Below are 12,109 nucleotides of genomic sequence, written 5' to 3'. Positions count from 1 at the left end.
CTGCCGTTCCTGACACGCTGGAGCAGTGCCTAGAGCAGAGGGACATCCATCTAGGCGCTGCCATCGCACAGATGATAATAGGAATAACGCTAACAGATGGCAGGTCTGAAGGGGAGCCGCTGCCACCGATGCAGGCTGGCGGACAAACATTCCTGCTCTGGCAGCTGGAACAACGGTAGCGCAAATGAAACATGAACAATTTCCTCCCCGCCAGCAAAGAAAATAGCTCCAGGGAGAACCCAGGGAGAATAATTGTCAACCTCCTCTAGGTATCATGGGAACAGAGGCCATTCAGTAATCCTGGAGTAAACAACAGCTTCTTATTTTTAATACAGAATAAAACCCCAAGAATCTAAGAGCGAGTACTGTACAATTGCTGAATTAGCTGCTCCAGTGCCCACCTCCTCCTGACCTTTCACTGAAAATCATTTAAGTGAGGCACGCAGGAGTTTTACTGTAACCAAAATGGGCTCATAACAGAGAGAGAATCGCTTGTCACAGAACGATGCAGATACGACAGATGCTTCACATTCTTCCTGCTCCCTTCTTCGAAGAAAATGCTGATCATTAGAGCAGTGAAATTCCTCCCAGCTCCAGCCCCTCTCCTGGGACTCGTCCAGATCTCTCTTTCTGTCTTCAGATGCTTTTTTTTTCTTTTAGCCATGGTTAAAATATGCTGCCATCTTATAACATGCGCTGCAGGCCCACCAATGTGCCCCCAGAAACTTTTGGTAACAGCAAGCAGGGTTGATACCGGCATTCACAACAACATAAATGGGTTATCTCCACTGATATCCAAAGAGCTAGACCAATGCAGAAGCCATGTTAACCTCAAGGAAGTCAAATCCTGCAAATAGCTGCCGGTAATTCATAATAATATACCCATGACTGGTGCTATGTAGTTCAGTGGGACTGTTCCTCGCAGGGGGAACTGTGTCAGACTAGCAGAATAGCTGTACTCAGCTATAGCAAGTCTGTCCCACCCAGGCTTTCCAAGAGCAGCTAATTATGGATACAAAGGGAATAATAAAAGAATAGGGTAGACATCCCTCCCTGACATGTTTTCCCAGTTTCCAGTGACATCCCATGCCACTGGTGCAGCACCTGGCTTTTTGGCTCCTAATATAAGGAATGTCCTTTTACTTCCCAAGGAATTCAGCAGATACTCCTCTCCTCACCCTAGCAGGTACCAGGACTCCCTCTGAGCAGGGGTGTCAAGCTCTGCCGTGATCATTTTATGTCACAGCCTCTACTTCACCTGTACTTGCAGATTAGCCTGTTTAAGAGGTTTCTCTGAAACACAAGGTTTGTATATGGATGGTGCAGTAAATACATGGCTACCAGCTTTTCTTATCTGCAGTAACCCACTGAGCAACACACCTCTGGTATAAGAAAACTGATGAATACAAAACTGCCGTGAACACACGCACTGTAATGAATACAGCTGTTGTTTAAAAAAAAACAAACAAACAAAAAAAACCCCAGAGATATTTCTATATCCAGGGCTTGGAGAGCAATGACTTTTCATACCCCACAGCTTGGCGCAGGCACAGACCAAGAGCAGTTAATGAGAGGCCTGCTCAGCCCTTATCACCCTTTTTTCTCTTCCTTTCTCTTCCTCAGTCCTCGCTCCCCCTCGCCTCCGCCAGTCAACCCTGCTCTCATTTCCTCAGCCACGGACACAGCAGAAATAACACGGGTAGGAAGCGTGTTTTCCTCTGCTAGATTACTCGTACCCAGGAGCCCCGCTCCAAAATGAATTCAGCCAGTATCTCTCATCCAACCTCAGCAGTGGAAAAAGCCCCGGAGGGAGACATGAAACACAGGTGATCCCTCTAAACCCCCTTTTTTCCTCCATCTGATTCAGGGGGCAGGAAAAAGATCTGCACATTCCTGTAACGGCAAATAATAACTAGAAAGCCTCTGGCATTTCTCAGAGAAAGACCTTAATATATTTTGCGAGGAAGGTTGGTTGAACACTGTGGCAGCTTCGTAACCCTTCATTTCTGTACGCAAAGCCTCGAAACCGTTAAGGTCTTAGGGGAGTGCGGAAAGGTGGGGTGCGGGGGGGTCTGCCTTTTGAAGTGAGCAGCAGCCAGGCTGGCCAGGATTTTGGCACATCTCCTCCCTGGGATGGGGAGGATTTGGTTTCCATAGCAGCAATGGCATGATGTTTCCCCCTGACCCCCCCTCCCCAGGACTTGTATTCCACAATTGCACGGGAGCTATATTTCACCCCAAGGCTTTCATTTTCCCGCTGCACGGTTTCGCCGTGCTCCGGCAGATCTGCCTTTTGCCGTCACCGCTTTGGGGAGCGAGGGGGGGGCCCTGGGGATGCCGCGCAAGCATCGCTCTCGCCTCTCTCTCCCTCTTAACACCGCTCCACAAAAGACGCAGTGTTCCCTGTCCCCAACTGACTCGTCTTCGCCGAGGTCCCCCTTTTCCTCGCTTGTCACCAGCAATCAGCTCACGCATGCCTGGCTTTCCATAACAGAGCAGAGCTGTGTGCAAGTGCCAGGCGCCCGCACAAAGCCGGAGCGCTGCCTGCAGAGGAAATGTCAATACAGGAACACCAGGCTATTTACAAAACCCCTCTTTATCCTGCGACAGAGATGCATGTAGCTGAGAAAAGAGTCGTACCTGCATATACTCCCCTTTTGATTTTACCCACATGAAATGTAGGGAGCCTCTTGTGCCTCTTGTTGCAGAGAAGGACTTTTTTTTGCCAGCACAAAAGAGAGGAAAACATGCTGAGAAGTAGGGTGGTGCAACTGCAAACCACACCAACTATTCTGGGACTTGTAGGAGGATCTGGAAAGCAAAGCCAATTCATTTTTGCAGCTGATCTGTCTTCAAAACAAGTGCTCCTTTAGTTTTACACATTTGACATTTGTCTGCCTCAGAACCACCGGACCAATCTCTGTTCTTATTAATACCATAAACTATTTTCTCCTTCAGTGCAGAGTCCACACAGAGAAGAGGCCAAATTCTCCCTGATTTTGGCATGTTTCCTGAGATACGGGCACATGGGCACACGTGGTATGTTGTACACACGTGCTGATGCTACCTGTGTTCTGGGAGACCCCGACCCACGTATCTGGGGCACACGCACCCCAAAGAGTCCTGCTGGCAGGCGGGATGGGGGAGCTGGAGCTCAGCGCCGCGCTGACGCAGTCCACAGCTTTTAGGTCACAGCTGGCGCTGGTCCTACCGACACAGAGGCTGCCAGGCTGAGCTAAGGCGTACGCTTTTCGGTGCAGGCTGACCATGTAGGGAGCAAAGGATACAGAGCCCGGCGCAGCGTGGTGTTTTGGCCTCTCATGGAGGTCTCAGCCCATCTACTGGTGGGAAGTGCACGGTTTGACATCCACCCGCGCTCAAATACCAGTCAAGACTATTCCCGTTGCTCCTACCAGCTTGTTCCGACACTTCGGGCAAGTTAACTTCCCCTCACCTGGGAGAAAGAGAGTTCACTTATTGGCATAAAGATGTTTTTTCATCACTCAGAGGTGTTATTTATAGTCATTAATGTTTCTAAGCACCTTGAGAGAAGTGGTTTTATCATTACTTTTAGTAATACCCTTGGACTAATGTGGTGGAATAGCCCCAAAGGCTGCACTCATGAATCAAGACCTGCTCATGGCAAGCGATGCTGAGATAAATTTGACAACAAAAATCCCATTAATTTCCATATGTCACTGAATTCTCCAGTCGTCTTGGAAGAGCCTTTTGCTGGAGCGCAACATCTGTTCTGGCTCAGGAAGATGGTAGTAAACATCACATCTTAATTAAAACTCTGTGTACAGTTGTGGGAGACATACCGGTACCTCCTAGAAAAAAAGGATCTTAATGGCTTTGTTCCCAGGTGCTGACAAGAAATGCCTGTTACCGTCATTGTCTTGGTGAATGCCGAGTCTCCATTTGTCAGAGACAAAACAGAGTTTCAGAGGAAAGGCAGTTAAAGGACTCTTCCCCCTCTTCACAGAGTGTCCCTTGGCTCCAGAAAATAACCTTACCCTTCACAACCAGCTTAGTAAGAAAGCCCCTCTAGACAGCATTTCAGAGGGAACAGATGTAGGTCACACATTCAGCATGGTATCTCTTAGGTAAAGGGACTTACACTCTACTCTTCTTTTTACTACACTGGAAATATCTAAATGCAACGACTTTTTTCAACCATGCATAAATCAGGGCGATCCTTCTATGTTAGCTATTACGTTCTCGGTCAGGCTCACAAATCGACTGCGATGCAACTATTTCTTATTCTCAGTTTCCTTTTCTTGCAGACCTGGTAGCAGGACTAACATAGTGATCATCTCACTTGAATATGAATATAACAGCTTCAAGAACCTGTTTTTCAGCATTTGACCCTCACTTGGACACTGCAAGTTTCCCAAAAAATAGAATTTCATGAGAACTCTGTTCTAAAATATTTTTTGTTTGAATGAGACTGAAACCAAACTGGAAACTCCTCAGAGGATGCACCAGCTCACTCAAATTGTTTGAACATAAATTTTAGTTGAATTCATTCAATAAAAGGACCTTTGCAGAGCCCTTCAGGATCTATCATGGAATATACATATAAAAAATGAATATTCAGAATATGTGAGTAAGAATATGAGTTTCACTGAGCATCTGCTGAAGGCTTCCATGGTTCCCACATTCCACCAAGTTCCTCTGAGGCCAAGCAGCCTGTGAGTTCTGGATCCTCCTTGCCCAAACATCTTCTCAGAAGGTAAAATAGGTGCTCTTCATCTTATCTAAATGCAGTTGTTTGCCGTGTAGGTGTCCACACCTGAGCCAGGTGGCTTAGATGCCTTTTGTAGCCAATGGAAAGAAACAGGCCCTTCTAGGTGCAACTTGTCAGACCTAAATAGCTTAGGATGAAAATGTGCAGCACCCAACTTCTCTCTACTGACTATAAAGGAGGTCTTGGTTGACTAAATCAAGTGGAAATATCAGTATTTCATCTGTCTGAAGTCAAGCAGTCACAGAATGATTTAGGGTTATTCTGAAGCTCCAAAGCCCTACTCGCAGCAGGGCTAACTTCAAAGTTAGATCAGGTTGCTGAGGTCCTTGTCCAGCTGAGTTTTGAAATATCCACGGCTGGAGATATCATTGCCTCTGGGCAACACCCTCACTGGGAAGGAAAAAAAATCCTTACATGCAATCAGAATTTCCCTTGATATAACTGCTAACTGCTGCCCCTTGTCCCTTCACTGTGCAGCACGAGATCCTTTCACTCGGGGCTAGTCTGCCTCTGTCTTCCTCTGTAAACCTCCATTAGGGAGGGCTATAAAGGCGGGAGTAAATCCCATCCTTGGTTCCCTCGTCATAGGGCAATGATCATCCGTGTATTCTTTGAAAACTCAGCAACCCCCAAGAGGTTTCAGATTAAGTACTGCATGCTCAAATGCTGGGATTTCCCAGAAAAGCTTTTTTCTCCATCAGAAAATTTATATCTAGCACTAGTGCTGAAGTGGGAAGATTTACGCTAGGCCACTGATTTATTTTCTATTTTGGGTTCATCCTTCCTTTGATAGCTGAGCTGGATTTACACCTCTTGGTATAATCTGATGTTGGTACAAGCATGTGTTTTGCTGTTGGAGGCATAGCACAAAGGCTGTCCCACAATCCAGGATATAACTCTTTTCTTGTAGGTCTTTCAGTCTATATAAAGCACAGCATAACTGAGTACAAAGCAGATAGAAAGAGCACATAGGTCACAACTGCATGGCGATGTGACTGTGTAATGAATCCTGTGAATGTACTTAGGTTTTAAGTCACAGCCTGTTTTGATTAGTTCCATTTCTTTTCTTCTTCTTCTAGCAGTTTTGTGATCTGCTGGTTGTTTTAAAGAAAATTAATAAACAAATAAAAACAATGCAAAACTCATCCCATTTTATTCCTGTTTCTGTTAGGTAACTTAGTATGATAGTACAGTAAGTTAACTCTACAAGATAAATATAAAAACGCTGATATTCAACCAATTTTCGTTTTGTTATGGATGGTGTTGACATAAATGCTGACCATAATTAAGAGTCCATTCTGGAGCTGTTGTGCCTTTGCTGAAGGCAAATGAATGATAGCATAGCCTCACATTCAGGAAAGTTCAGAATTGCAAAAATGAAGTGCATAGAATTAATCAAAAATTCAGAAGCTCGGTGATTTGTGTCTTTGTGAAAGCCTAGGCAGATCACTTCATAGGGTTTTATTTTAAAAAGAAAATAGGAGCTGCATAAATATGTAAATGAGACATCCAAGAATGAGCAGGCGGGAGAAATATTATTGCTATTTGTCTGGCTGGCCTGATATATATATATATATTTATATTAACAAAAACAAGCTCAGAGTTGTACATGGCTCTTGTGTGCATTTTTAAACACAGATGCATAGCTGAAAGTGTGTGCCTATGCATGTAAATAAGTGATAAAAATACGGATGGAAGCATATGCATTCAAATGAGTTGGCACCTCTATTCAAAGAGCAGAGAAATCTGTATGTTCCATGATTTCCTTTAAATTCCAAGAATCTTTCTTCCTGGACTTGTCTGCATATTCTCAAGCACAAAACAAACTCTTTTGAGATACTGGAGACCTTCAACTTCATTGCTATGTTTCACATTTTCTGCCAATAATTCTATGCTCCCTCTCAAAATATTTCCCATGCGAGACTTTCATATACTGATCTTACCACCATATTCTTCCACAACAGTACTAATGTTTGTTTTCATTCAGGATTAATTTCTTGTATTAAGAAACTGTGGTAATCAGTACGGAGTAGAGTTTGGTCTCTTGAAGATGTCCCCCAATAGATTGATGTAATTATAGGTTTTCCAGGTCCAGTTAACAGAGCACCCTTCAAAATCCAGATCTAGTTTCCCAGTATAGTGGCTTGAATTGTACCATCAGCATCACCAGTGAAAACCAGTATCATCTCAGTTTATACCAGCTATGCTGAAAAAAATTAGAAATTAACACTAGATAATGGAGAATGAAGACTGCAATGCACATCATTAAAGAAAGAAATGCTATGGGAGATCTCTTTGTGATCACTTGCTGGAAAAAAATGAGCGCTTTGAAAATGTTAAGGAAATGTAACAGAGTGATGTGCTAGAGTTTCTGGTAAGAAAAAGTCAGAACCACTGGCAATGCTCAACTGTGAATAAAATATTGTAATTGTTACTCAGTTCTGCAGGCCAAAATGTGAAAACAGGCATGTAAGGGGACACTGAAAGACTAATTGGTCTAATTTGCCTTAACAGATAGGAATACTGAGGACACTGTGAAACAAAAATGGAAGAAACATCAGAGTACTTTACGCTCAAACAAAGAAGTACATTGAATTAGAAGCTCAATATTGATCTAGACGTGCAGGTGATAGGAAACGAAGGAAGCTTCTTTCATTAAATCAACAGTTTGAAGCAATTTCCCAAGTAGTTCCAGTGCAGCAGTCCTGTAGTGTAACTGATAAATCAGGGTAAGCTTTCCTTAGAATCTCATCTCTAATAGTCATCTCAGTCTGTGAATCCTCCTGGATAACCTCTGAGGGCAGAAAAGAGTGTTTAAAAGGGATCTTATTTTGCAAGCGTCCAAGTTCTTTCCTTCTCCCATAGGTCACTAGCCAAACCCAGGAGGATAGTATCCAGAAGGTGGCTTTTGTCGTTTAATCCACACTTCCTTTTGCAGCTTCCCCTCCTCTCATCCTTTTAGAAACCTCCCATTGGAAGTGATGAACTCCAACCTTCAGCCAATGCACCAAAGAACTCCAGAGTATACACCCTGTATGGCAGCTGGAACACCAGAGCCTGGTTGACTTAGTAATAAGGCTTTGCAGTCAAGATGAACTCCCAGCCTTTGGTCCAATATAGTTCCATTTTTCCCCATTTAGTAAAACTAATGCCATATTTGCACCACCTACCTAAGGGGTCACACTGAGTCTCTATGTTTCCTCGAGAAGGAGGCAGCACTGGGCAAGCGTGGGTACCTTAAGAGAGTGTATGCTGCCCTCCAAGTTTGACCAGAATGCATTTTACCCCCAACCCTTTTTGGATCAAGTGTACAACTAGTGCTCTCTTCCACTTCTTGCATTAAGATGAGACTCTGCATGGAGGGAGAAAGGAAATGGCCCTTTGCATCCTGCGGTCTTTGTGCTTTTTGCAAACCCATATGGGAACAAGGCACAGCACTGTCCTTCTCCTGTGAGGTCCTCAAGCCACCATTAGGCTTTTGGCTAACAATACTCCATCCTCCTCCTGTTTTTATGGGAGGTGTTGCGCTCTCTATAAACAAAGTGAATTTTCCACTCCAAATTATCTGGGATTATTCACATCAAAATTTAAACACATTCTCTTTGGTAATGTTTTTACTCTTTATATTCTTGTTTTCACAAGCTTTTATTTTGTTGGCACTTATTATCCCATTAAGAGGATTTTGAACTCATGTCCATAACCACACTTTCAGTTCCCAAGCAGCTATACATGAGGAAAGGTAATTCACACTCCTCTGGTCAAAGGACTAATCTGATCAATCACAGCCGATCGGTAAATTTAAAACACAAACAATGACCTCCTCAAAACATTTGCTTGTGATCCATCCTCAAAGCTGAAAATTTTAAATACTCTCCAACTCAAAACACACCTATGAAAACTGCAATCTGCAAACAGGAGAAAAAATGCTACAGCAATTTCAAATTGTTCCCTCTGCTCACTTCATAAATAAATAAGAATAAAAATGCTGCTTCCCACAGCGAGTAAGGCAGGAAGTAGGAAACAGTCCAAAATCTCCTGAGACGGTCTGTAGAAACTGCGTACTCAGACAGAATTTGAGAACAAAATGGTCAAAGTTGGTTTTGCTTTGTTCATTAAACCAGATGATTTGTGAAAACAGTAACTCAGAATGTAATTACTATGTTACTGCAACAACACTGATTTTTACTGAAACAAAGGGCCTCACCTATGCCTGGAAATTTTGACTGCTTACAGAAGTTTTTTATAGCGTGCTTCTTGCTAGAACAAAAATGTATCCTGACATTCCTACCCCTTAAAAAAGTGTGCACATCACCCAGTGAGCCTTCTAACAGCAGCCGGAGCCAGTCTAAAAATGTGAAAGGACCTTACAGTGTCCAAGGGTAGACAGCTATGACTTTTGAGAGGCATGAGGGTCACAAGCTCTTGCAGCACAGCTCCCAGACCAGCTCTGTGTCTCATGACTCATGAAAAGGAGCTGTTTTTTCTTTGCAGATGCCGTGCTTTTGGGGTGACCTATGACTGACCCAAACTCAGCTGCAGACTCCACCCAAACACATCTTAGGCAAAGCCATGGGATTTCCATTCTTTGGGTGTCTCCTAGAAATCTCCTCCTCTCCTTCCTCAGCTTTGAGAGCATCTGGTATATGTCTCATGGCTGTGAAATTTTGGGATGGCGCTTTTGGGGCCTGGAAGTTCGGCACAACCCGACAGGCCTCTTGGTCTGTAGATCTGACATATCTAGAAGAGGATCCATTCAGATCTTTGTGCTATGTCTGCAGAGTTGCCCATCTTCTGAGCTATGCTAATGGCATTACTGTCTCTACTTCGTGGCATTGCCCACAAAGAAGAATAAAAACACAGTAAATTCACAGATTAGAAGTTTCTCCTTAATGCTTTCTTATGAGAAGTGTGGTAATAACAGGATATTCAACTGACCACTCCAAATCTTGAAGGATCTACTAGTACCAATATACCTGAGCCTCTCCCCCAAGAGCTAGGTACGATCAAGGATACCAGAAATTTCTATTGCTCCAAAAGAAGTAATGCTCAAGATGCTCCGTAACTTCCCATTGGGCAGACTGGAGCAAAATATACAGTAGATACACTGCAAAAAATCTACTTTGACCTATTCCATGTGTTCCTAGCAGAACCCAAGGTAACTGGTTCATCCCTCTTCATGATCTGCCTCTTCTCAGCACCACAGCCTTGTCCAGAGTCTCAGGTGGTTGCCATATAAGTAAGGAGTAATTTCACCATATTTAGCACCCTTGTCCTCTCTGCCCTCTTAGGACTGACCAGGAGGTCAATCTGCCTTGTCCACTGTGAAATTACTTCTGCCATAGTAATTAGTACGGCTGAGAGTCAAAAAGTTAATGGTGAGTATTCACACAGGAGGGCACTTCTCCCTTTTAGTCAAGATGTTCAGATGGGGCCCCATAGCAGCAGGGAGCTTGGACTTCTAAGCAAGAAGTTTGGGATTTGCTCCATAACAAACAAGAAAAGATTCTTCAAAAATTTTAAACTCTCAGCTCTTGAGCCAAACGTACCTCATGCCATTTATTCTCACAGCTAGCTTCAGAGAAATATTATGATAGAAAATCTTCCAAGTCTGCAGAATTGGGCTGTTAGCCAAGCTGAGTGAAATTTCAAAAAGCAGCTTCTCTTCCATATTTTCAGTCCAGAAATACAGCTGCAGTGGGCGAGGGCAGATTTGCGCATCATTGCAATTATTCTGGACAAAGCGAGGTCCCAGAATCCTGCACGTAGATAATATATACAGTGGTCATTATCTGCCTCCCACAATTAACTGTGGTCCTCCCCCTGCTTGCATAGATTGGAAGCTTGTGAGTGCATGATATACCTATAGCAGGGTTTAAATTAGGGATGAAGGGAGAGGAGAACTGGGACACGTGCATAAGCATTCAATACTCCAACCTTTCCAGGTTCTGGGGAAAAATCCTGACCACCCAAAGAAGCCTTGATAGCTATAGCAACTGTTGCAGATAACTACACATAAGAAGATGCTTGGCAGCACTGCTCTCTGCTTGGACAATATGGTAGGGGGCCATGTTTCCACATGGATAAATTCTTCTAGCACTAAATCTTTAATGAGCAGGTGTAGAAATGTCTTCATCATCATGACGCTGTCTTTTCCTGCCTCTTCTATCCAACAGTGTCTCACCATGGATATCTGTTTCAGGCTAGCTGCATCCCAAAGGAGATTTTTGTTCCCCGCTTCTGTTTGTTTGTAACAGCCTCCAAGACTGCTGCAGAGCCAAGGAATGACTGGCTGTTTTTTCAGTCTCAGATATTGGCTCAGTAGAAAGCAGTTCATCATTAGCCCGAGCACTCTTTAACTCACTTGCTAAAAGGAATGCTGCTCTATCCCTCTTTTCTGGTATCATTTATTACAGCAGGCAAACAACCTCACCCCTTGCTTCCAGCCTCAGCCCAGTTTACTAGGGATAAATCAGTATGGACAAAGGCATCCAGCCCTGATGTGAATATAATTCAAGGGATGAATATTCGGTTTCACACATTGTTAAACTTTTTTCCCCCTGCAAAAACTGTGAAATTATTTCCGTATTTTAGTTTCCTTGTGTCAGCTTTCCAACATCATATTTTTAAAAAGTTTTTGCTTAAGTTAAAAATGTTCTCCTACCATAAATCCTGTGTCAGCCTCAAAAATACCAACTATTTTTCACTTTCTGAGTTGAGCCTCCTTCATGAAGATTGCTTCTGGAACAATGTGATGGATTATGAGTTATAGCTAGGAAGCCTAAAATAAATCCTAATTGAAGTGCAATAGACTATGACTCTTTTGAAAAAAAAAAGAAATAGAGGGAGACCAAGGTTATTCAATTAAGGCTGCTTCAAGCTTTTTTTGTACTGAGAAGCTCAACTTTGCAAGCCTACCAGAAAAAACAGTCCCTCTACAAAGTTCAAATTTCACTCTCCTGAAAGAGTGTGTAAGTGAAAACTGATTGCACCTAATTGACATCAATAGGGCAGAATTTATAGAATTAAAAGCTGGAAGGATCATCTTAGGAAAGATTAATGGAGATAAATATTGAATGTAAAACTTAGCTAAACATTCACCAAAGGGAACATAACAATCTACAATCTGTGAAGGAAATATTTACTAAAGAAATAAGAGGATTGCCTCATGCAGATAGATACACATAAATAGTAAGATGAGCTCTGTGGAAGACAGGCTCTCTCTTTTCAGCATGAATTGAGATTTCAGTATTTGTTTTAATTTGCCATGGCACTTCTTCAGTTTTAAATGGTTTATTTCAGATTGCTTTTAATATTCCATAAAGGAAATGAGGAGTTGTTCCGAAAGACAGATTGAAACCT

This window comes from Calonectris borealis, chromosome 1 (assembly GCF_964195595.1).
Source record: "Calonectris borealis chromosome 1, bCalBor7.hap1.2, whole genome shotgun sequence".
NCBI classification, from domain to species: Eukaryota; Metazoa; Chordata; class Aves; order Procellariiformes; family Procellariidae; genus Calonectris; species Calonectris borealis.
This window is presented reverse-complemented; position numbering follows the sequence as displayed.